Source organism: Lygodium microphyllum, chromosome 16 (assembly GCF_053477565.2).
Source record: "Lygodium microphyllum isolate KBCC chromosome 16, Lygodium_microphyllum_v1.1.10, whole genome shotgun sequence".
NCBI classification, from domain to species: domain Eukaryota; kingdom Viridiplantae; phylum Streptophyta; class Polypodiopsida; order Schizaeales; family Lygodiaceae; genus Lygodium; species Lygodium microphyllum.
This window is the reverse complement of record NC_141150.1, coordinates 129,350,900-129,373,200: the sequence shown is the minus strand read 5'-3', so window position 1 is coordinate 129,373,200 and position 22,301 is coordinate 129,350,900.

Below are 22,301 nucleotides of genomic sequence, written 5' to 3'. Positions count from 1 at the left end.
AACAAGGATCAAGGTAAAGTAGTGAGATGATGTTAGGATAAATATAAAAGCTTTGAAAGCACAAGCAATCTCATGCTCCCACAATCTTGTCCAACTTGTCCATAATCTTTGGAAACGCTAAAGCCTAAAGCCATAGTCGGAATCCTAGAAGAAATGGCAATAGAGTAAGCACATTTAGAAAATAAGAACGCGGCTGTTGAGCTTAACGCGCCAACAATCAGGGCTTTGGACGGACTTCTATTGTTTCAGAGGAGCTACAACTCACTTTGGCAATAATATCTCACCTTGTCTCTCAACACTCCGCTTTAACTAACCAAGCATCCTCCTCTCCAACCCAAGAAAGCAAAAACACAAGACTAGCTCAAGTTGCAGTGAGCTCACCTAGCTTACTTTCTTGCGTTTGATGACTCAAAGGATCAAAGATGGTTCCACAACCACGATCAACACGATCCAATGCCGTCGCATCCACAACCAAGCGCAACAATGAGTGGAAGAGCTAGTAGAGAAGACAAGCAAAGCAAGAGGATGGTGAAGAGCTTCACCTTCTCTCAGTCCCTTGCTCAGCACACCTCTCCCTTTCAGTCACTCTCAACACAATGGAAGCAAGAAGATAGACCGGAAAGCTTGAGTAGCGGCACTGATAAAGCTTCTGCAGCATGGATGTGCCAGAAGGGTCCATACAACTGAGACCTCCCATCCTTATGTAGACTAAGAATTAGGGTTAGGTTTAGGGTTTCGCCCCTTTTTTGTTCAGGGTTTTCACCTCTTTTGTATTTAGGGTTTGTGCCCCTTTTGCATTTGGGGTTTGCATCCTACCCACTTTGTGGGCTCCAGGCTAGTCAATCATCATTGCATACTTCAACCTTAGCATAATTAGACCAAGCCTAAGATATTCTAATTAAAAATACATGTGTGTATTCGACGCAATAGTTGCAGGTGCGACAAACACAATTGTGAGTGGCAGATACAATCTGCACGAGAATGAGCCTGCTGGCTCTCACAAACTAATACATCTGCATGATAGTTTGATAGATGTCCATGACGTACAAATATAATCCAAGCGTCCAAAAATAAGGCGCGAAAGCTCCATAAAAATAATATCCACCAAAAAATAGTAGTCGACACTTCTACTTTTGCAGTCTTCTCAAAATACTATTAACATTATTTTCCCTAGACAAGTGCCAATCCCACGGCACTCACATCACAGGCAGCAAACTATAGCTTGCACCGAAGATGTGGAATGCTAGGAACAATCAATTGAATAAATAATCTTGATAAGGAGAAATGAATGCTGTTGATGAAGAATTTGTTGCTGCTTGAAGAGGATGATGTTGCTACTGGTGAGAAATTCTGTAGGATTTGATTGTGCTAAAGATACACTTGACTAATGGTTCTTCTAATGGAGACAGCTAGAATGGAAGATGGGAGATTCAATGGTGATGTAGAAGTGATGGCTTATGATCCTCCATGAACCGTTGTACCTTCAAAGTAAACCTCACGTGCAAACACTTCCTAGGGGAAAGTGCTAGTCTGTTGCTCGCGTACATGACATATGATGTTCTCGATTTGGGAAGTGGGTCGAACTCCAAGCAAGCTTGAAGTATTGTCCCACACTCGAGGACCCAAAACTATGAATAGATTATTGTGCAAATACTATAGTGAGTGCGCATGCATACATAGTCTAATACATAGTTAGAAGACTACTTCACGGATGTTGCAATGAGTGATGACTTGTACTTGATGAATCAAGGGATCTTGACCTAATGAGGATGGGAAGAATCGTGCGTGTCGAGGGAAAAGGTAGTTATTGAATGATGAAGATGCTAGCGAGACATTGATGTGGGATGGACAGGAGTAGGTGTTCAATCCAATAAGCTCTTGAAGAACATGGGTCTCTGTGGGATCAACCACACATGGTAACTAATGCAATTGTTGGCTTTATGTTGAAGAACCTTTTCACCTTTTTGATACGTAAGGATTGATGAAGCTGGGTGAATCAAAGGAAGGGATGAAATGTGCAAGTGAGTCAGGGAGACAAGTCCACCAAGGCGAGCCGAGACTCCTTAGGTATGTCTTGACGTTGATGTGCCCTAAGTAAGGGTGTGGGAAAATGGGAAAAGGGCTAGGGGATTAGAGATGGAGCTAGCCAACTAGGGTCATTGGACGCATCCAACTTGAGGACCCCTAGGTGTGGTGGAGTGTATGTGTGTGCATATTTCTTATTCTTTTTTGTTTTTTTTCTTTCTTTTCTCTTTTTTTTTTTGGCAAGTCGATAACAACAATGATATACAATAAGCATGCTACCTTACAAGGAGAAATGGAAGTACGAGATCAGAAGGCTAGCTGCAAATAATAAAACTTGGTGCATAAGATGATTGGTGCATTGAGGTGTGTACAATGAAAATTTGAACATTGAGCATGGGCGTTGAAGCACATTCCCTGATGAAGCTATTGTTGAAGAAAAACTTGAACTTGCCGATGAAGATTGGTATGCTCATCGATGAAGCGATTCGCAAGTGCTCCTAAGGAAGTAGATGACCATTAGATGTTGTTGTAAATGTATGGTGTCATTGAAGAAACTGGAACCTCATTGTTGCTGGTTCTTTAAGTCTCGTGTTCCTTTAGTGAGGCTCCAAGATAAACTTGTTAACAGTCTTGATTGGCCTTCGATGCCTTGATGTGATGCCTCTCAAGCTTGAGATCTTCAAGAAGGTTCTGATGCTAGTGTCAGCTTCAATTCTTTAATCTTGTTGCACGCAAGCATAGGATGTTCATGGAAAGCTTCTATCGTCGATGATATTGTCTTCGAGCCTTGAGGTTCGTTGCATTGATTTGTCACTTATTGTTTTCCTGCATTCACTTGTGAAACTTTGAGAGTACCATGCAATTGATTCAAGGGAAAAAGATAGAAAGAATTATGAACAGCTTTCTTCTTCCTTAAATTTCGCCATCACACGAGGAGCGAAAGGGTTTGAGCTTGTACCTCTTGTGTTAATTTTTTTCCCTCACATAAGATGCAGTGTTATTTTCCTAAGTCAGCTAATTGAATGTACTAAGATCTAGCTCAATCACATCCATGTCTCTAATTTTGTCTTGACTTTTGCTCTTATTAGTGCAGCAAATCGAGCTAAAGAAAAATATGTATAAAGAAACTAAGACTAAAAAGGAAAAAGGGTTAGTATTTTACCGTTTTTGGGATCCACTAGTCATAGAAATTCGAAGTGTACTCCAATTTGGCAAAAGCATCCAAGTTTGGTGGTTTGGTATCTAGTCCACAAATATAAGTTATTGAACTGCCGATCAAAGAGGGTCCTACAAAGCGACTGGCAATGCGTAGTTCCTCTTTGATCATAATCTTGTCGAGCAATGGGTGATATATCAACTTTCATGGCAAGGCGAGATTTCGAGCTGGGATGATAGAGTGCAGTGAAGCGGTCTCATAGTAAGTTGGGTTAGCTTGAAGTGTATTGACTGTATGGCATTGCTTATCTGTGGTCATAAGACAACTATCATCGCAAGAAATCTCAAGTCAATGAGAAAACCACTTTTGCAACAACAGACTCGAGGAATGACAATTTCGCTCAGGCTCGTCAAGTACTGATTGGTCTTGGATTTTGGTCACATAAGCATAAGAAGGAACAAATCAGCATGATAGCAAGTGATCCTAAGGGAGAGTCTAACATATTCCTTCTGAATCAAGAGGTTTTTATCGAAAAGATGTTCATTGTCCTCCCAAGTGGGATGCCATTTAGAAGCAACCTAAACTGCCTCATCATTAGCGAGGCCTACATCAATCATTGCAAACAACTCGGCATAACTAGTGTATATGGCCTCAAATTGGAGTAGGCATTCTGTTTCAAAGGAATTGAATCTCTTTGCCGAATGAGTAGCCATTGTACTCGATGGTCGCTATACTAGCAAAGGCTTGATGGCGGCAGAAGGAGGGTCAAGTTTAGTAGGGTTGATTTGGAGATGTATCTTAGTAACATCCTTTGGAGCATCCCGGGGTCAATCGGCTCAATTGAGATTAACTGGTGGGGTGAGTTAGGAGGGACATCGGTGGCATTGTGCCTAGCTAGGATCTAGAGTTGCAAGCATACCTCTTCTAGCCACAGTGTTCGGGTTAGTAGAAGGCTTATGTACGTTAGTCTACTTCACATCCTTTGAGGAAGATTCGGTCATTGTAGTACTGGAAGCAGAGGTAAGATTTAGTGTTGTATCACTTAGCCTTGGAATAAGCTATTCGTAGAAACTAGGATTGTACTCTAATGAAGCATGGTCATAAAGAAGTTGTGGGTCATGGGTGAGACAGAAGATATATCTAGTGGCATCAATCATCATGTCTCGTTGTCCTAATTGACCTGCAATGTGTAGTTCTTCCTATGAAAGAAGCTTATCACACAAGGGATCAAGTTTAGCCCATTTAGAAATGTTGACACCACGGACAAGTGCAAGCACTTGGAGAGATATATGAGCCACATATGTTGGATCATGCATTAAAGTCCAAAGTGCCTTTCTTTGCTCAGCAATAGTCTAAAATTAGGTGGCTACCATATCATGCAGCTAACCCTCGACTAGAATACCATTTTCGTTTAAACTCACTTTGTCCTTTTGCTTTCTTGGCCAATGCTGCAACACCCTCCCAACTTGCTGTGTGCTTCCCAGTGTAGAACATAGGAATTAAGCGATGCTTCTCCTACTCTACCTTGGTCATTTGCTTTATAACTTTTCCCATGACTGCTGGGGGTAAGTTCAATAAGTTTGTGATTGCTCTGATGATGTCAAAGACTTTTCTAAGAGTTCTTGATGCTCAGCAGTCTGAATTCTAAGGTCGGCGTGAACATATGCACGAGAAAATGAAGTCAAGAGGATTCCGTCCAGTTCTTGAGAGCTTGTAGCTTCTGATTGATCTTTGTGTTGGCCCCTCTTCTTTCACATCCCCATGATCGATCGTTTAGCTGGTTTCAAGTGTATTGGAGCTTTTGATTGAGAAGAACACGACTTGTGGATCAATGGATTCGTAGTGCTCTTTGCACTAGATTCTATATCCTTGTGTGAGGCTAAAGTACTAGAGGCTTGTTCTTTAGTAGAGCTGAAGTGGCAGTCTTGGTCAGAGCCCCAGTCAAGGGCTATGGCTGTATGGGTTCCATCTCAGAATTCAAAGTAGCAACTTCTAATTCGGTGGAGTGGTCAATCACGATAGTCAAAGATGATTGTGCACTTGGGTCCTCGGACTAAGTGGAAGTATTCATGGACTTGGTGGTTCCAAATTTGTTTGTGATAACACTTGTAGAGGGAGGTCATTGCTCTTTTGATGCTTTTGTACCTGTCCCTTGTGGATCCTTTTCCTTAGATTGAGCAGCTACACTAGGCTTCTATACTACCAGATTTTCTGTTTTGGTTTGGGTGACAAAGGTTCTTGGTTTCGAGGAGACGTTGGTTGTTTTGAAGAACCGGCAACAATGTGGGATTGTTGCTTATCAACACTTGAGGGCTTTATCTCACAAGCCTCCCATAATTGAATGGGATAAAGCCCCAAGATCACTAATCGAGTAAGAACAAATTTTAGCACCCATAATTAATATGTTTGATGAAGAGGAGATGGCTAAAAGGCTCAACTCTTCAAAGCAAGAGGCTGTTGAGTCACCGCAGCAACCTTGTAATATCACTTAGTATGACCTAGAGAAGCCTCATGATGAGGAGATGAAAGGAAAAGTGATCCCTCATTAGTAGTCCAGTAATACAGCTGCCAAACCAAGTGAAGGCACCAACCAAATCTCCTAAGTTCATGCCTTCCTTATCCAACAGAAAGAAACAAAACTAAAGAAACAACAACGGTAGCAAGCAACTATTGAAACCATAGAAAAGGAATCCACAAAGCTGGGCAAGAAGTCAATAGCCCCACCACATAACCAATCCATAGATGTGTCCACTCTCGCTTTTCCCTAAGGTGCTAAGCTAGTAAACGCTTCTAAGGGTTCTAAGGATTTCAAGCAACAAATCCTTCCAATTGTTACAAATAAAACTTGATGTATGATCGAGTGTGGAAACCGAGTAGTCACAACCATCAATTGTGACCATACCTATCAGCTTCAACAAGGATCAAGGTAAAGTAGTGAGATGATGTTAGGATAAATATAAAAGCTTTGAAAGCACAAGCAATCTCATGCTCCCACAATCTTGTCCAACTTGTCCATAATCTTTGGAAACGCTAAAGCCTAAAGCCATAGTCGGAATCCTAGAAGAAATGGCAATAGAGTAAGCACATTTAGAAAATAAGAACGCGGCTGTTGAGCTTAACGCGCCAACAATCAGGGCTTTGGACGGACTTCTATTGTTTCAGAGGAGCTACAACTCACTTTGGCAATAATATCTCACCTTGTCTCTCAACACTCCGCTTTAACTAACCAAGCATCCTCCTCTCCAACCCAAGAAAGCAAAAACACAAGACTAGCTCAAGTTGCAGTGAGCTCACCTAGCTTACTTTCTTGCGTTTGATGACTCAAAGGATCAAAGATGGTTCCACAACCACGATCAACACGATCCAATGCCGTCGCATCCACAACCAAGCGCAACAATGAGTGGAAGAGCTAGTAGAGAAGACAAGCAAAGCAAGAGGATGGTGAAGAGCTTCACCTTCTCTCAGTCCCTTGCTCAGCACACCTCTCCCTTTCAGTCACTCTCAACACAATGGAAGCAAGAAGATAGACCGGAAAGCTTGAGTAGCGGCACTGATAAAGCTTCTGCAGCATGGATGTGCCAGAAGGGTCCATACAACTGAGACCTCCCATCCTTATGTAGACTAAGAATTAGGGTTAGGTTTAGGGTTTCGCCCCTTTTTTGTTCAGGGTTTTCACCTCTTTTGTATTTAGGGTTTGTGCCCCTTTTGCATTTGGGGTTTGCATCCTACCCACTTTGTGGGCTCCAGGCTAGTCAATCATCATTGCATACTTCAACCTTAGCATAATTAGACCAAGCCTAAGATATTCTAATTAAAAATACATGTGTGTATTCGACGCAATAGTTGCAGGTGCGACAAACACAATTGTGAGTGGCAGATACAATCTGCACGAGAATGAGCCTGCTGGCTCTCACAAACTAATACATCTGCATGATAGTTTGATAGATGTCCATGACGTACAAATATAATCCAAGCGTCCAAAAATAAGGCGCGAAAGCTCCATAAAAATAATATCCACCAAAAAATAGTAGTCGACACTTCTACTTTTGCAGTCTTCTCAAAATACTATTAACATTATTTTCCCTAGACAAGTGCCAATCCCACGGCACTCACATCACAGGCAGCAAACTATAGCTTGCACCGAAGATGTGGAATGCTAGGAACAATCAATTGAATAAATAATCTTGATAAGGAGAAATGAATGCTGTTGATGAAGAATTTGTTGCTGCTTGAAGAGGATGATGTTGCTACTGGTGAGAAATTCTGTAGGATTTGATTGTGCTAAAGATACACTTGACTAATGGTTCTTCTAATGGAGACAGCTAGAATGGAAGATGGGAGATTCAATGGTGATGTAGAAGTGATGGCTTATGATCCTCCATGAACCGTTGTACCTTCAAAGTAAACCTCACGTGCAAACACTTCCTAGGGGAAAGTGCTAGTCTGTTGCTCGCGTACATGACATATGATGTTCTCGATTTGGGAAGTGGGTCGAACTCCAAGCAAGCTTGAAGTATTGTCCCACACTCGAGGACCCAAAACTATGAATAGATTATTGTGCAAATACTATAGTGAGTGCGCATGCATACATAGTCTAATACATAGTTAGAAGACTACTTCACGGATGTTGCAATGAGTGATGACTTGTACTTGATGAATCAAGGGATCTTGACCTAATGAGGATGGGAAGAATCGTGCGTGTCGAGGGAAAAGGTAGTTATTGAATGATGAAGATGCTAGCGAGACATTGATGTGGGATGGACAGGAGTAGGTGTTCAATCCAATAAGCTCTTGAAGAACATGGGTCTCTGTGGGATCAACCACACATGGTAACTAATGCAATTGTTGGCTTTATGTTGAAGAACCTTTTCACCTTTTTGATACGTAAGGATTGATGAAGCTGGGTGAATCAAAGGAAGGGATGAAATGTGCAAGTGAGTCAGGGAGACAAGTCCACCAAGGCGAGCCGAGACTCCTTAGGTATGTCTTGACGTTGATGTGCCCTAAGTAAGGGTGTGGGAAAATGGGAAAAGGGCTAGGGGATTAGAGATGGAGCTAGCCAACTAGGGTCATTGGACGCATCCAACTTGAGGACCCCTAGGTGTGGTGGAGTGTATGTGTGTGCATATTTCTTATTCTTTTTTGTTTTTTTTCTTTCTTTTCTCTTTTTTTTTTGGCAAGTCGATAACAACAATGATATACAATAAGCATGCTACCTTACAAGGAGAAATGGAAGTACGAGATCAGAAGGCTAGCTGCAAATAATAAAACTTGGTGCATAAGATGATTGGTGCATTGAGGTGTGTACAATGAAAATTTGAACATTGAGCATGGGCGTTGAAGCACATTCCCTGATGAAGCTATTGTTGAAGAAAAACTTGAACTTGCCGATGAAGATTGGTATGCTCATCGATGAAGCGATTCGCAAGTGCTCCTAAGGAAGTAGATGACCATTAGATGTTGTTGTAAATGTATGGTGTCATTGAAGAAACTGGAACCTCATTGTTGCTGGTTCTTTAAGTCTCGTGTTCCTTTAGTGAGGCTCCAAGATAAACTTGTTAACAGTCTTGATTGGCCTTCGATGCCTTGATGTGATGCCTCTCAAGCTTGAGATCTTCAAGAAGGTTCTGATGCTAGTGTCAGCTTCAATTCTTTAATCTTGTTGCACGCAAGCATAGGATGTTCATGGAAAGCTTCTATCGTCGATGATATTGTCTTCGAGCCTTGAGGTTCGTTGCATTGCTTTGTCACTTATTGTTTTCCTGCATTCACTTGTGAAACTTTGAGAGTACCATGCAATTGATTCAAGGGAAAAAGATAGAAAGAATTATGAACAGCTTTCTTCTTCCTTAAATTTCGCCATCACACGAGGAGCGAAAGGGTTTGAGCTTGTACCTCTTGTGTTAATTTTTTTCCCTCACATAAGATGCAGTGTTATTTTCCTAAGTCAGCTAATTGAATGTACTAAGATCTAGCTCAATCACATCCATGTCTCTAATTTTGTCTTGACTTTTGCTCTTATTAGTGCAGCAAATCGAGCTAAAGAAAAATATGTATAAAGAAACTAAGACTAAAAAGGAAAAAGGGTTAGTATTTTACCGTTTTTGGGATCCACTAGTCATAGAAATTCGAAGTGTACTCCAATTTGGCAAAAGCATCCAAGTTTGGTGGTTTGGTATCTAGTCCACAAATATAAGTTATTGAACTGCCGATCAAAGAGGGTCCTACAAAGCGACTGGCAATGCGTAGTTCCTCTTTGATCATAATCTTGTCGAGCAATGGGTGATATATCAACTTTCATGGCAAGGCGAGATTTCGAGCTGGGATGATAGAGTGCAGTGAAGCGGTCTCATAGTAAGTTGGGTTAGCTTGAAGTGTATTGACTGTATGGCATTGCTTATCTGTGGTCATAAGACAACTATCATCGCAAGAAATCTCAAGTCAATGAGAAAACCACTTTTGCAACAACAGACTCGAGGAATGACAATTTCGCTCAGGCTCGTCAAGTACTGATTGGTCTTGGATTTTGGTCACATAAGCATAAGAAGGAACAAATCAGCATGATAGCAAGTGATCCTAAGGGAGAGTCTAACATATTCCTTCTGAATCAAGAGGTTTTTATCGAAAAGATGTTCATTGTCCTCCCAAGTGGGATGCCATTTAGAAGCAACCTAAACTGCCTCATCATTAGCGAGGCCTACATCAATCATTGCAAACAACTCGGCATAACTAGTGTATATGGCCTCAAATTGGAGTAGGCATTCTGTTTCAAAGGAATTGAATCTCTTTGCCGAATGAGTAGCCATGGTACTCGATGGTCGCTATACTAGCAAAGGCTTGATGGCGGCAGAAGGAGGGTCAAGTTTAGTAGGGTTGATTTGGAGATGTATCTTAGTAACATCCTTTGGAGCATCCCGGGGTCAATCGGCTCAATTGAGATTAACTGGTGGGGTGAGTTAGGAGGGACATCGGTGGCATTGTGCCTAGCTAGGATCTAGAGTTGCAAGCATACCTCTTCTAGCCACAGTGTTCGGGTTAGTAGAAGGCTTATGTACGTTAGTCTACTTCACATCCTTTGAGGAAGATTCGGTCATTGTAGTACTGGAAGCAGAGGTAAGATTTAGTGTTGTATCACTTAGCCTTGGAATAAGCTATTCGTAGAAACTAGGATTGTACTCTAATGAAGCATGGTCATAAAGAAGTTGTGGGTCATGGGTGAGACAGAAGATATATCTAGTGGCATCAATCATCATGTCTCGTTGTCCTAATTGACCTGCAATGTGTAGTTCTTCCTATGAAAGAAGCTTATCACACAAGGGATCAAGTTTAGCCCATTTAGAAATGTTGACACCACGGACAAGTGCAAGCACTTGGAGAGATATATGAGCCACATATGTTGGATCATGCATTAAAGTCCAAAGTGCCTTTCTTTGCTCAGCAATAGTCTAAAATTAGGTGGCTACCATATCATGCAGCTAACCCTCGACTAGAATACCATTTTCGTTTAAACTCACTTTGTCCTTTTGCTTTCTTGGCCAATGCTGCAACACCCTCCCAACTTGCTGTGTGCTTCCCAGTGTAGAACATAGGAATTAAGCGATGCTTCTCCTACTCTACCTTGGTCATTTGCTTTATAACTTTTCCCATGACTGCTGGGGGTAAGTTCAATAAGTTTGTGATTGCTCTGATGATGTCAAAGACTTTTCTAAGAGTTCTTGATGCTCAGCAGTCTGAATTCTAAGGTCGGCGTGAACATATGCACGAGAAAATGAAGTCAAGAGGATTCCGTCCAGTTCTTGAGAGCTTGTAGCTTCTGATTGATCTTTGTGTTGGCCCCTCTTCTTTCACATCCCCATGATCGATCGTTTAGCTGGTTTCAAGTGTATTGGAGCTTTTGATTGAGAAGAACACGACTTGTGGATCAATGGATTCGTAGTGCTCTTTGCACTAGATTCTATATCCTTGTGTGAGGCTAAAGTACTAGAGGCTTGTTCTTTAGTAGAGCTGAAGTGGCAGTCTTGGTCAGAGCCCCAGTCAAGGGCTATGGCTGTATGGGTTCCATCTCAGAATTCAAAGTAGCAACTTCTAATTCGGTGGAGTGGTCAATCACGATAGTCAAAGATGATTGTGCACTTGGGTCCTCGGACTAAGTGGAAGTATTCATGGACTTGGTGGTTCCAAATTTGTTTGTGATAACACTTGTAGAGGGAGGTCATTGCTCTTTTGATGCTTTTGTACCTGTCCCTTGTGGATCCTTTTCCTTAGATTGAGCAGCTACACTAGGCTTCTATACTACCAGATTTTCTGTTTTGGTTTGGGTGACAAAGGTTCTTGGTTTCGAGGAGACGTTGGTTGTTTTGAAGAACCGGCAACAATGTGGGATTGTTGCTTATCAACACTTGAGGGCTTTATCTCACAAGCCTCCCATAATTGAATGGGATAAAGCCCCAAGATCACTAATCGAGTAAGAACAAATTTTAGCACCCATAATTAATATGTTTGATGAAGAGGAGATGGCTAAAAGGCTCAACTCTTCAAAGCAAGAGGCTGTTGAGTCACCGCAGCAACCTTGTAATATCACTTAGTATGACCTAGAGAAGCCTCATGATGAGGAGATGAAAGGAAAAGTGATCCCTCATTAGTAGTCCAGTAATACAGCTGCCAAACCAAGTGAAGGCACCAACCAAATCTCCTAAGTTCATGCCTTCCTTATCCAACAGAAAGAAACAAAACTAAAGAAACAACAACGGTAGCAAGCAACTATTGAAACCATAGAAAAGGAATCCACAAAGCTGGGCAAGAAGTCAATAGCCCCACCACATAACCAATCCATAGATGTGTCCACTCTCGCTTTTCCCTAAGGTGCTAAGCTAGTAAACGCTTCTAAGGGTTCTAAGGATTTCAAGCAACAAATCCTTCCAATTGTTACAAATAAAACTTGATGTATGATCGAGTGTGGAAACCGAGTAGTCACAACCATCAATTGTGACCATACCTATCAGCTTCAACAAGGATCAAGGTAAAGTAGTGAGATGATGTTAGGATAAATATAAAAGCTTTGAAAGCACAAGCAATCTCATGCTCCCACAATCTTGTCCAACTTGTCCATAATCTTTGGAAACGCTAAAGCCTAAAGCCATAGTCGGAATCCTAGAAGAAATGGCAATAGAGTAAGCACATTTAGAAAATAAGAACGCGGCTGTTGAGCTTAACGCGCCAACAATCAGGGCTTTGGACGGACTTCTATTGTTTCAGAGGAGCTACAACTCACTTTGGCAATAATATCTCACCTTGTCTCTCAACACTCCGCTTTAACTAACCAAGCATCCTCCTCTCCAACCCAAGAAAGCAAAAACACAAGACTAGCTCAAGTTGCAGTGAGCTCACCTAGCTTACTTTCTTGCGTTTGATGACTCAAAGGATCAAAGATGGTTCCACAACCACGATCAACACGATCCAATGCCGTCGCATCCACAACCAAGCGCAACAATGAGTGGAAGAGCTAGTAGAGAAGACAAGCAAAGCAAGAGGATGGTGAAGAGCTTCACCTTCTCTCAGTCCCTTGCTCAGCACACCTCTCCCTTTCAGTCACTCTCAACACAATGGAAGCAAGAAGATAGACCGGAAAGCTTGAGTAGCGGCACTGATAAAGCTTCTGCAGCATGGATGTGCCAGAAGGGTCCATACAACTGAGACCTCCCATCCTTATGTAGACTAAGAATTAGGGTTAGGTTTAGGGTTTCGCCCCTTTTTTGTTCAGGGTTTTCACCTCTTTTGTATTTAGGGTTTGTGCCCCTTTTGCATTTGGGGTTTGCATCCTACCCACTTTGTGGGCTCCAGGCTAGTCAATCATCATTGCATACTTCAACCTTAGCATAATTAGACCAAGCCTAAGATATTCTAATTAAAAATACATGTGTGTATTCGACGCAATAGTTGCAGGTGCGACAAACACAATTGTGAGTGGCAGATACAATCTGCACGAGAATGAGCCTGCTGGCTCTCACAAACTAATACATCTGCATGATAGTTTGATAGATGTCCATGACGTACAAATATAATCCAAGCGTCCAAAAATAAGGCGCGAAAGCTCCATAAAAATAATATCCACCAAAAAATAGTAGTCGACACTTCTACTTTTGCAGTCTTCTCAAAATACTATTAACATTATTTTCCCTAGACAAGTGCCAATCCCACGGCACTCACATCACAGGCAGCAAACTATAGCTTGCACCGAAGATGTGGAATGCTAGGAACAATCAATTGAATAAATAATCTTGATAAGGAGAAATGAATGCTGTTGATGAAGAATTTGTTGCTGCTTGAAGAGGATGATGTTGCTACTGGTGAGAAATTCTGTAGGATTTGATTGTGCTAAAGATACACTTGACTAATGGTTCTTCTAATGGAGACAGCTAGAATGGAAGATGGGAGATTCAATGGTGATGTAGAAGTGATGGCTTATGATCCTCCATGAACCGTTGTACCTTCAAAGTAAACCTCACGTGCAAACACTTCCTAGGGGAAAGTGCTAGTCTGTTGCTCGCGTACATGACATATGATGTTCTCGATTTGGGAAGTGGGTCGAACTCCAAGCAAGCTTGAAGTATTGTCCCACACTCGAGGACCCAAAACTATGAATAGATTATTGTGCAAATACTATAGTGAGTGCGCATGCATACATAGTCTAATACATAGTTAGAAGACTACTTCACGGATGTTGCAATGAGTGATGACTTGTACTTGATGAATCAAGGGATCTTGACCTAATGAGGATGGGAAGAATCGTGCGTGTCGAGGGAAAAGGTAGTTATTGAATGATGAAGATGCTAGCGAGACATTGATGTGGGATGGACAGGAGTAGGTGTTCAATCCAATAAGCTCTTGAAGAACATGGGTCTCTGTGGGATCAACCACACATGGTAACTAATGCAATTGTTGGCTTTATGTTGAAGAACCTTTTCACCTTTTTGATACGTAAGGATTGATGAAGCTGGGTGAATCAAAGGAAGGGATGAAATGTGCAAGTGAGTCAGGGAGACAAGTCCACCAAGGCGAGCCGAGACTCCTTAGGTATGTCTTGACGTTGATGTGCCCTAAGTAAGGGTGTGGGAAAATGGGAAAAGGGCTAGGGGATTAGAGATGGAGCTAGCCAACTAGGGTCATTGGACGCATCCAACTTGAGGACCCCTAGGTGTGGTGGAGTGTATGTGTGTGCATATTTCTTATTCTTTTTTGTTTTTTTTCTTTCTTTTCTCTTTTTTTTTTTGGCAAGTCGATAACAACAATGATATACAATAAGCATGCTACCTTACAAGGAGAAATGGAAGTACGAGATCAGAAGGCTAGCTGCAAATAATAAAACTTGGTGCATAAGATGATTGGTGCATTGAGGTGTGTACAATGAAAATTTGAACATTGAGCATGGGCGTTGAAGCACATTCCCTGATGAAGCTATTGTTGAAGAAAAACTTGAACTTGCCGATGAAGATTGGTATGCTCATCGATGAAGCGATTCGCAAGTGCTCCTAAGGAAGTAGATGACCATTAGATGTTGTTGTAAATGTATGGTGTCATTGAAGAAACTGGAACCTCATTGTTGCTGGTTCTTTAAGTCTCGTGTTCCTTTAGTGAGGCTCCAAGATAAACTTGTTAACAGTCTTGATTGGCCTTCGATGCCTTGATGTGATGCCTCTCAAGCTTGAGATCTTCAAGAAGGTTCTGATGCTAGTGTCAGCTTCAATTCTTTAATCTTGTTGCACGCAAGCATAGGATGTTCATGGAAAGCTTCTATCGTCGATGATATTGTCTTCGAGCCTTGAGGTTCGTTGCATTGCTTTGTCACTTATTGTTTTCCTGCATTCACTTGTGAAACTTTGAGAGTACCATGCAATTGATTCAAGGGAAAAAGATAGAAAGAATTATGAACAGCTTTCTTCTTCCTTAAATTTCGCCATCACACGAGGAGCGAAAGGGTTTGAGCTTGTACCTCTTGTGTTAATTTTTTTCCCTCACATAAGATGCAGTGTTATTTTCCTAAGTCAGCTAATTGAATGTACTAAGATCTAGCTCAATCACATCCATGTCTCTAATTTTGTCTTGACTTTTGCTCTTATTAGTGCAGCAAATCGAGCTAAAGAAAAATATGTATAAAGAAACTAAGACTAAAAAGGAAAAAGGGTTAGTATTTTACCGTTTTTGGGATCCACTAGTCATAGAAATTCGAAGTGTACTCCAATTTGGCAAAAGCATCCAAGTTTGGTGGTTTGGTATCTAGTCCACAAATATAAGTTATTGAACTGCCGATCAAAGAGGGTCCTACAAAGCGACTGGCAATGCGTAGTTCCTCTTTGATCATAATCTTGTCGAGCAATGGGTGATATATCAACTTTCATGGCAAGGCGAGATTTCGAGCTGGGATGATAGAGTGCAGTGAAGCGGTCTCATAGTAAGTTGGGTTAGCTTGAAGTGTATTGACTGTATGGCATTGCTTATCTGTGGTCATAAGACAACTATCATCGCAAGAAATCTCAAGTCAATGAGAAAACCACTTTTGCAACAACAGACTCGAGGAATGACAATTTCGCTCAGGCTCGTCAAGTACTGATTGGTCTTGGATTTTGGTCACATAAGCATAAGAAGGAACAAATCAGCATGATAGCAAGTGATCCTAAGGGAGAGTCTAACATATTCCTTCTGAATCAAGAGGTTTTTATCGAAAAGATGTTCATTGTCCTCCCAAGTGGGATGCCATTTAGAAGCAACCTAAACTGCCTCATCATTAGCGAGGCCTACATCAATCATTGCAAACAACTCGGCATAACTAGTGTATATGGCCTCAAATTGGAGTAGGCATTCTGTTTCAAAGGAATTGAATCTCTTTGCCGAATGAGTAGCCATGGTACTCGATGGTCGCTATACTAGCAAAGGCTTGATGGCGGCAGAAGGAGGGTCAAGTTTAGTAGGGTTGATTTGGAGATGTATCTTAGTAACATCCTTTGGAGCATCCCGGGGTCAATCGGCTCAATTGAGATTAACTGGTGGGGTGAGTTAGGAGGGACATCGGTGGCATTGTGCCTAGCTAGGATCTAGAGTTGCAAGCATACCTCTTCTAGCCACAGTGTTCGGGTTAGTAGAAGGCTTATGTACGTTAGTCTACTTCACATCCTTTGAGGAAGATTCGGTCATTGTAGTACTGGAAGCAGAGGTAAGATTTAGTGTTGTATCACTTAGCCTTGGAATAAGCTATTCGTAGAAACTAGGATTGTACTCTAATGAAGCATGGTCATAAAGAAGTTGTGGGTCATGGGTGAGACAGAAGATATATCTAGTGGCATCAATCATCATGTCTCGTTGTCCTAATTGACCTGCAATGTGTAGTTCTTCCTATGAAAGAAGCTTATCACACAAGGGATCAAGTTTAGCCCATTTAGAAATGTTGACACCACGGACAAGTGCAAGCACTTGGAGAGATATATGAGCCACATATGTTGGATCATGCATTAAAGTCCAAAGTGCCTTTCTTTGCTCAGCAATAGTCTAAAATTAGGTGGCTACCATATCATGCAGCTAACCCTCGACTAGAATACCATTTTCGTTTAAACTCACTTTGTCCTTTTGCTTTCTTGGCCAATGCTGCAACACCCTCCCAACTTGCTGTGTGCTTCCCAGTGTAGAACATAGGAATTAAGCGATGCTTCTCCTACTCTACCTTGGTCATTTGCTTTATAACTTTTCCCATGACTGCTGGGGGTAAGTTCAATAAGTTTGTGATTGCTCTGATGATGTCAAAGACTTTTCTAAGAGTTCTTGATGCTCAGCAGTCTGAATTCTAAGGTCGGCGTGAACATATGCACGAGAAAATGAAGTCAAGAGGATTCCGTCCAGTTCTTGAGAGCTTGTAGCTTCTGATTGATCTTTGTGTTGGCCCCTCTTCTTTCACATCCCCATGATCGATCGTTTAGCTGGTTTCAAGTGTATTGGAGCTTTTGATTGAGAAGAACACGACTTGTGGATCAATGGATTCGTAGTGCTCTTTGCACTAGATTCTATATCCTTGTGTGAGGCTAAAGTACTAGAGGCTTGTTCTTTAGTAGAGCTGAAGTGGCAGTCTTGGTCAGAGCCCCAGTCAAGGGCTATGGCTGTATGGGTTCCATCTCAGAATTCAAAGTAGCAACTTCTAATTCGGTGGAGTGGTCAATCACGATAGTCAAAGATGATTGTGCACTTGGGTCCTCGGACTAAGTGGAAGTATTCATGGACTTGGTGGTTCCAAATTTGTTTGTGATAACACTTGTAGAGGGAGGTCATTGCTCTTTTGATGCTTTTGTACCTGTCCCTTGTGGATCCTTTTCCTTAGATTGAGCAGCTACACTAGGCTTCTATACTACCAGATTTTCTGTTTTGGTTTGGGTGACAAAGGTTCTTGGTTTCGAGGAGACGTTGGTTGTTTTGAAGAACCGGCAACAATGTGGGATTGTTGCTTATCAACACTTGAGGGCTTTATCTCACAAGCCTCCCATAATTGAATGGGATAAAGCCCCAAGATCACTAATCGAGTAAGAACAAATTTTAGCACCCATAATTAATATGTTTGATGAAGAGGAGATGGCTAAAAGGCTCAACTCTTCAAAGCAAGAGGCTGTTGAGTCACCGCAGCAACCTTGTAATATCACTTAGTATGACCTAGAGAAGCCTCATGATGAGGAGATGAAAGGAAAAGTGATCCCTCATTAGTAGTCCAGTAATACAGCTGCCAAACCAAGTGAAGGCACCAACCAAATCTCCTAAGTTCATGCCTTCCTTATCCAACAGAAAGAAACAAAACTAAAGAAACAACAACGGTAGCAAGCAACTATTGAAACCATAGAAAAGGAATCCACAAAGCTGGGCAAGAAGTCAATAGCCCCACCACATAACCAATCCATAGATGTGTCCACTCTCGCTTTTCCCTAAGGTGCTAAGCTAGTAAACGCTTCTAAGGGTTCTAAGGATTTCAAGCAACAAATCCTTCCAATTGTTACAAATAAAACTTGATGTATGATCGAGTGTGGAAACCGAGTAGTCACAACCATCAATTGTGACCATACCTATCAGCTTCAACAAGGATCAAGGTAAAGTAGTGAGATGATGTTAGGATAAATATAAAAGCTTTGAAAGCACAAGCAATCTCATGCTCCCACAATCTTGTCCAACTTGTCCATAATCTTTGGAAACGCTAAAGCCTAAAGCCATAGTCGGAATCCTAGAAGAAATGGCAATAGAGTAAGCACATTTAGAAAATAAGAACGCGGCTGTTGAGCTTAACGCGCCAACAATCAGGGCTTTGGACGGACTTCTATTGTTTCAGAGGAGCTACAACTCACTTTGGCAATAATATCTCACCTTGTCTCTCAACACTCCGCTTTAACTAACCAAGCATCCTCCTCTCCAACCCAAGAAAGCAAGAACACAAGACTAGCTCAAGTTGCAGTGAGCTCACCTAGCTTACTTTCTTGCGTTTGATGACTCAAAGGATCAAAGATGGTTCCACAACCACGATCAACACGATCCAATGCCGTCGCATCCACAACCAAGCGCAACAATGAGTGGAAGAGCTAGTAGAGAAGACAAGCAAAGCAAGAGGATGGTGAAGAGCTTCACCTTCTCTCAGTCCCTTGCTCAGCACACCTCTCCCTTTCAGTCACTCTCAACACAATGGAAGCAAGAAGATAGACCGGAAAGCTTGAGTAGCGGCACTGATAAAGCTTCTGCAGCATGGATGTGCCAGAAGGGTCCATACAACTGAGACCTCCCATCCTTATGTAGACTAAGAATTAGGGTTAGGTTTAGGGTTTCGCCCCTTTTTTGTTCAGGGTTTTCACCTCTTTTGTATTTAGGGTTTGTGCCCCTTTTGCATTTGGGGTTTGCATCCTACCCACTTTGTGGGCTCCAGGCTAGTCAATCATCATTGCATACTTCAACCTTAGCATAATTAGACCAAGCCTAAGATATTCTAATTAAAAATACATGTGTGTATTCGACGCAATAGTTGCAGGTGCGACAAACACAATTGTGAGTGGCAGATACAATCTGCACGAGAATGAGCCTGCTGGCTCTCACAAACTAATACATCTGCATGATAGTTTGATAGATGTCCATGACGTACAAATATAATCCAAGCGTCCAAAAATAAGGCGTGAAAGCTCCATAAAAATAATATCCACCAAAAAATAGTAGTCGACACTTCTACTTTTGCAGTCTTCTCAAAATACTATTAACATTATTTTCCCTAGACAAGTGCCAATCCCACGGCACTCACATCACAGGCAGCAAACTATAGCTTGCACCGAAGATGTGGAATGCTAGGAACAATCAATTGAATAAATAATCTTGATAAGGAGAAATGAATGCTGTTGATGAAGAATTTGTTGCTGCTTGAAGAGGATGATGTTGCTACTGGTGAGAAATTCTGTAGGATTTGATTGTGCTAAAGATACACTTGACTAATGGTTCTTCTAATGGAGACAGCTAGAATGGAAGATGGGAGATTCAATGGTGATGTAGAAGTGATGGCTTATGATCCTCCATGAACCGTTGTACCTTCAAAGTAAACCTCACGTGCAAACACTTCCTAGGGGAAAGTGCTAGTCTGTTGCTCGCGTACATGACATATGATGTTCTCGATTTGGGAAGTGGGTCGAACTCCAAGCAAGCTTGAAGTATTGTCCCACACTCGAGGACCCAAAACTATGAATAGATTATTGTGCAAATACTATAGTGAGTGCGCATGCATACATAGTCTAATACATAGTTAGAAGACTACTTCACGGATGTTGCAATGAGTGATGACTTGTACTTGATGAATCAAGGGATCTTGACCTAATGAGGATGGGAAGAATCGTGCGTGTCGAGGGAAAAGGTAGTTATTGAATGATGAAGATGCTAGCGAGACATTGATGTGGGATGGACAGGAGTAGGTGTTCAATCCAATAAGCTCTTGAAGAACATGGGTCTCTGTGGGATCAACCACACATGGTAACTAATGCAATTGTTGGCTTTATGTTGAAGAACCTTTTCACCTTTTTGATACGTAAGGATTGATGAAGCTGGGTGAATCAAAGGAAGGGATGAAATGTGCAAGTGAGTCAGGGAGACAAGTCCACCAAGGCGAGCCGAGACTCCTTAGGTATGTCTTGACGTTGATGTGCCCTAAGTAAGGGTGTGGGAAAATGGGAAAAGGGCTAGGGGATTAGAGATGGAGCTAGCCAACTAGGGTCATTGGACGCATCCAACTTGAGGACCCCTAGGTGTGGTGGAGTGTATGTGTGTGCATATTTCTTATTCTTTTTTGTTTTTTTTCTTTCTTTTCTCTTTTTTTTTTGGCAAGTCGATAACAACAATGATATACAATAAGCATGCTACCTTACAAGGAGAAATGGAAGTACGAGATCAGAAGGCTAGCTGCAAATAATAAAACTTGGTGCATAAGATGATTGGTGCATTGAGGTGTGTACAATGAAAATTTGAACATTGAGCATGGGCGTTGAAGCACATTCCCTGATGAAGCTATTGTTGAAGAAAAACTTGAACTTGCCGATGAAGATTGGTATGCTCATCGATGAAGCGATTCGCAAGTGCTCCTAAGGAAGTAGATGACCATTAGATGTTGTTGTAAATGTATGGTGTCATTGAAGAAACTGGAACCTCATTGTTGCTGGTTCTTTAAGTCTCGTGTTCCTTTAGTGAGGCTCCAAGATAAACTTGTTAACAGTCTTGATTGGCCTTCGATGCCTTGATGTGATGCCTCTCAAGCTTGAGATCTTCAAGAAGGTTCTGATGCTAGTGTCAGCTTCAATTCTTTAATCTTGTTGCACGCAAGCATAGGATGTTCATGGAAAGCTTCTATCGTCGATGATATTGTCTTCGAGCCTTGAGGTTCGTTGCATTGCTTTGTCACTTATTGTTTTCCTGCATTCACTTGTGAAACTTTGAGAGTACCATGCAATTGATTCAAGGGAAAAAGATAGAAAGAATTATGAACAGCTTTCTTCTTCCTTAAATTTCGCCATCACACGAGGAGCGAAAGGGTTTGAGCTTGTACCTCTTGTGTTAATTTTTTTCCCTCACATAAGATGCAGTGTTATTTTCCTAAGTCAGCTAATTGAATGTACTAAGATCTAGCTCAATCACATCCATGTCTCTAATTTTGTCTTGACTTTTGCTCTTATTAGTGCAGCAAATCGAGCTAAAGAAAAATATGTATAAAGAAACTAAGACTAAAAAGGAAAAAGGGTTAGTATTTTACCGTTTTTGGGATCCACTAGTCATAGAAATTCGAAGTGTACTCCAATTTGGCAAAAGCATCCAAGTTTGGTGGTTTGGTATCTAGTCCACAAATATAAGTTATTGAACTGCCGATCAAAGAGGGTCCTACAAAGCGACTGGCAATGCGTAGTTCCTCTTTGATCATAATCTTGTCGAGCAATGGGTGATATATCAACTTTCATGGCAAGGCGAGATTTCGAGCTGGGATGATAGAGTGCAGTGAAGCGGTCTCATAGTAAGTTGGGTTAGCTTGAAGTGTATTGACTGTATGGCATTGCTTATCTGTGGTCATAAGACAACTATCATCGCAAGAAATCTCAAGTCAATGAGAAAACCACTTTTGCAACAACAGACTCGAGGAATGACAATTTCGCTCAGGCTCGTCAAGTACTGATTGGTCTTGGATTTTGGTCACATAAGCATAAGAAGGAACAAATCAGCATGATAGCAAGTGATCCTAAGGGAGAGTCTAACATATTCCTTCTGAATCAAGAGGTTTTTATCGAAAAGATGTTCATTGTCCTCCCAAGTGGGATGCCATTTAGAAGCAACCTAAACTGCCTCATCATTAGCGAGGCCTACATCAATCATTGCAAACAACTCGGCATAACTAGTGTATATGGCCTCAAATTGGAGTAGGCATTCTGTTTCAAAGGAATTGAATCTCTTTGCCGAATGAGTAGCCATGGTACTCGATGGTCGCTATACTAGCAAAGGCTTGATGGCGGCAGAAGGAGGGTCAAGTTTAGTAGGGTTGATTTGGAGATGTATCTTAGTAACATCCTTTGGAGCATCCCGGGGTCAATCGGCTCAA